The sequence below is a fragment of the Xyrauchen texanus genome, chromosome 23 (assembly GCF_025860055.1).
Source record: "Xyrauchen texanus isolate HMW12.3.18 chromosome 23, RBS_HiC_50CHRs, whole genome shotgun sequence".
Lineage (NCBI taxonomy): Eukaryota > Metazoa > Chordata > Actinopteri > Cypriniformes > Catostomidae > Xyrauchen > Xyrauchen texanus.
The window spans coordinates 8,153,327-8,158,000 of record NC_068298.1 but is presented as its reverse complement, the minus strand read 5'-3'; the positions used below and the strand labels follow the sequence as shown (position 1 = coordinate 8,158,000).

The 4,674-nt window shown below is 38.1% G+C and overlaps 1 long non-coding RNA gene across 3 annotated transcripts; it reads right to left on the bottom strand.

The window, feature by feature from the left end:
- Positions 1-208: 208 nt before the first annotated feature.
- LOC127617159 (uncharacterized) lies at positions 209-1,650 on the bottom strand. Of its 3 annotated transcripts, none has more exons than XR_007967285.1 (5): positions 1,551-1,648; positions 1,236-1,306; positions 954-1,056; positions 489-691; positions 209-365 (listed from the first exon to the last, which is right to left on the bottom strand). It is a non-coding gene; the product is annotated as an uncharacterized LOC127617159 (long non-coding RNA). The 3 variants fall into 3 exon arrangements; XR_007967286.1 differs by having other exon boundaries at positions 211-406; positions 1,551-1,650; XR_007967284.1 differs by having other exon boundaries at positions 210-691; positions 1,551-1,646.
- Between the last annotated feature and the right edge of the window lie 3,024 nt (positions 1,651-4,674).

The following is a 4,674-nucleotide window of genomic DNA, read 5'->3' as shown; positions in this document are numbered from 1 at the left end:
CATGAAACTGCAGACACGCAGACCATAGACCTAAATTAGATTGTAAAGAATATTGATAATATTGAATATTCAATTGAATAAAAGTGTAGCCTAGTGTATATAGTCTTGCATTTTTATATCTTATAATATATTTGTAATAAACTGCTTAACATTTTCCTGTAAAACAAACTGATCACTCCAAGAAATAAATTATTTAAATCTGAAAATATATTTTTATTACAAATTTTACCCAAGCTTAAAACCAGAACAGTAAAGTATAAATTAACACAATACAACTTAAAACCTGAACAGTCAAGTATAAATTAACACAATACAACTTAAAACCTGAACAGTCAAGTATAAATTAACACAATACAACTTAAAACCTGAACAGTCAAGTATAAATTAACACAATACAACTTAAAACCTGAACAGTCAAGTATAAATTAACACAATACAACTTAAAACCTGAACAGTCAAGTATAAATTAACACAATACAACTTAAAACCTGAACAGTAAAGTTATAAATAAAAGTGCTATAAAATTTTGTTAAAACAGTAAACAATTAACAAAATGTGGCTGCTATAAGGTCCACAATATATTCATTTACAGCCACCACCCCTGACTCTCCCGGGGCATGTTTCAGATGATCAGATGCAGCAGACTTTATTTGGGCCTCTGTAGCAGCTGGGTCCCATTTCATGACAGCAGCTACAATCAAAGCAAAAAAATCCACATGTAAAATAAATATACAAACGCCACTGTTGTGGTCTAGCTTGCAGCAGAGATACATAGTATACATAGATGAAAATTTGAGTACTCAAATCAATGAAATGATTATGTCTAGTTTATGAAATGCCTAGTTATCAAATCAAAAATCAAGTCAAATTACATCAAGCCTGATATTAAGCATTCCACACACACATACATATATACACACTTTTTTTTTTAATGACCATAATATGAAGCTCACCTTTTATTGCTGAAAACAATTTATTGTCTTCAATTCAAATTTTATCTTTTTTGCCCTTCCCTTCATATTGAATAGAAGTTCAATCAGCTGATTGGTGAAGAGCCTAATCCAATCAAAGACAAAAAATAATATGCAACACGATTCCAAAACAATACAATACGGCACAATACTATAAGGTACAATACGGCAGTGAGAATACTGTACAAACAAAACAACATAAGTACATTTTTATATTTCCCACTTACATATCACTTGAAAGAAATTAGAGAAAATAACACTCACGTAACAATCAGCTCCTACAGAACATCACATTCACCTCACGAGGGTTGAAATGCTCAACATACTGTTGTACACTGTGTAAATAATCACATTAAATACAAATCACATGAAAAGCACAATGAACATTTGAAAAAAAGTGCATAGCATTTCTTAATGTCAAATGAACAGGCCTGCACCGCATGGTGTGACGTCATATCATCGCGGACATTACACACGACATAACTTCTCAAATATGATAATATATCCATATTTACACAACAAAGTATACATCCACAAATGGTATTTATCAAGATTATTACCACATAACATTATATTTACCCGTTCCCAGAGAGTGAGCGTCTCTCTCACACTACTCGTTGCATGTCTATCAAAACAATGACCGAGGTGAGAATGCATGCGCATAATCTCGTACGCAACACACATAGCGCCACCTGTTGACAACTCCAGGGAAATACAGGTAACCGCTGCCTTTCCTGTCTCCATAATTCACTCAACATATCAAATAACAGTTTTAAACATACAAGGCGAAAAACAAACTTTAAGGGGTATTTACCACCCGGTTACATATAGTTGTAATGTTATGACAATGACGATGTTTGTTATATTTTTTGTTGTACTTGCAAACTTGATGTAGTTTTCTTCTACAAGCATTTAATAATAATAAATAAATGACGTTTCGATTGTGGCTTTAACATATTTTCTGTCATTTATTGACTAAATCTGGATGTTAACGGACGTTTAGATTGTGGCCAGATTGGACATCTTTTTCACGTCATTCATCGACTAATTCTGGACGTCAACGGACGTCCAGATTATAGCCAGTATGAACGTCTGTTCTGAACTAGTTCTGGCTGTCAGTGGACGTTTAGATTGTGGCCAGATTGGACATCTTTTTCACGTCATTCATCGACTAATTCTGGATGTCAACGGACGTCCAGATTATAGCCAGTATGAACGTCTGTTCTGAACTAGTTCTGGCTGTCAGTGGACCTATAGATTATGGCCTGATGGGACATAATTTATCAGTGTCATTAATCGACTAATTCTGGCTGTCAATGGACGTTCAGATCATGGCCTGGACGGACGGACGAGATATCAACCTGTTTTGTATGTCCACAGACGTCGCTTGCTCAGTGGGGACGTTTGTTCAATGTGTGTTTACATATATTTACATTTATGCATTTGGCAGACGCTTTTATCCAAAGAGACTTACAGTGCACTTATTACAGGGACAATCCCCCCGGAACAACCTGGATTTAAGTGCCTTGCTCAAGGACACAATGGTGGTGGCTGTGGGGCTCAAACCAGCATCCTTCTGATCACCAGATTACCAGTTGTGCTTAGACCACTACACCACCACCACTCCATCATTACATAGGATAACAATGGAAAAACAGAGCAGACACAGGCAAAAAACATTTTGAAAAAAAAAAACCCCTAACTCATCCATTCGCATGTATCTGAGAGTGAGAGTGCGAGGGTGAAACAAGTTCGGAAGACCTGTATATATTTTTTGTCATAAATTACAAACCCAAACTAAAAGTCCTACTTAAAAAACTGACCCAATCCGGTGGACCTCTAACATGAACAGCTCTGAGAGTGCTGACAACAGCGTATTTGCGTGTGACAACGTGTGACATCCCACCCCTCAAGCAGGTTTTGCTGAGCTTTCCTACTGGGGAGGGGCCCCCAATGACCGGGGCCATACGCAATTGCATGGTTTGCATGGTGGTTAAAACCGCTACTGCACTTGCTATCTGTGGAACTGTAAAGATTCCCAGCCACAGGCTTCACCTGTTTATTCGAATTGAAGTAAAATCATAAAGCGATTCATTTGCTGTAAAATGCTTCTGTTCTTATTACAAAGAAACACATTTTCCAGCAAATGAATCGCTTCTATGATACATGTTATCTTGGCTGTGTGCTTAGTGCCATTTACTGAGGAGTGGCTTCCGTCTGGCCTCTCTACCATACAGGCCTGATTGGTGGAGTGCTGCAGAGATGGTTGTTCTTCTGGAAGGTTCCTCTCTCCACAGAGAAATGCTGGAGCCCTGTCAGAGTGGAGTGGCTATGAGTTTGGCCATGTGATCTGTGCCTCGATACAATCCTGTCTCGGAGGTCTACGGACAATTCCTAGGACTTCATGGCTTGGTTTGTGCTCTGACATGCACTGTTAACTTTGGGACATTATGTAGACAAGTGTGTGCCTTTCCAAATCATGTCCAATAAACTGAATTTACCACAGGTGGACTCCAACCAAGTTGCAGAAACATCTCAAGTGTGATCAGTGGAAACAGGATGCACCTGAGCTAAATTTTGAGTGTCATGGCAAAGGCTGTGAATACTTATGTACATGTGAATTTGTCGTTTTTTATTTTTAATACATTTGCAAAAATGTCAAACAAACTTCCTTCACGTTGTCATTATGGGGTATTGTTTGTAGAATTATGAGGAAAATAATGAATTTAATCATTAAACTATGTGCGTTGTGGAAAGCGCTATACAAATAAAAATTACTCAAATTACTACCCTACCCAGAACTGTAGAGTGAAAATAGTTGTTTCCTGTTTCTTATAAAGTCACCTTATAAAGAGGACGATCTCTATCCTTCTTGAGCTCACACTAAGAATAGCCAGGATGCATATCAGGGCCTAAGGATCATAAACACAATCTGAATCCTCAAAAGACTCTGGTTGAATGTTGATGTCAGGTTCCATCAGGCCATGTGCTGTATGGCCATTATGTAGGAGATTGATGGGATCTCCTTTTTAGCAAGCTGTGCCAGCTGAAAGAAAGAAATAAATGAAATAAAAATAGTTGGCCAGCTGATCTCCAATCCTGACCAGCTGACAAATGCCCCAACATCCTCTTAAACAACTAAAACAGCTTGGCCAGGTTGTGAGACCAGCTAGCCACCTTAGTCTAAGACTTTATAGATATTACAGTTTTTTTGTTTGTTTTTGTTTATGCATGATTTCCTGTAACGCTGCTTTGAAACTAAACCAGCTAAAACCAGTAAACCACCTTGGGCCTTATTAATCTCTTTTTGTTTTTTCCTCAGCAGGCACAGCTTGTCAAAATGAGTTCACATGTTAATTTTCTACCATAACAAGCACCTACAGTGTTTCATCTCATGATAACCATGAGCTGACCTGAGGCAGCATCAACCAATGAGTTACTCTCAAATGTGCCCATCTCCGTCATTCCTTTACTCATCAGTCAGTGCACTGGGCATACATGAATACCGCTGTCTTGTGTCGCTATGTTGTCAGCGCTGCTGTGCTGCTCTCTGCCAAGGGCGTGATCTCATCACAATTTATCAGTCACATTGAGCCCACATTAGGTTGATTTGATGGGAAAGCAGCCAGACTCAACCATACATATTTGATCAGGGTTTGGGCCTCTACTCTCCTCTACTTCTATTTGTAGAAATATTGATACC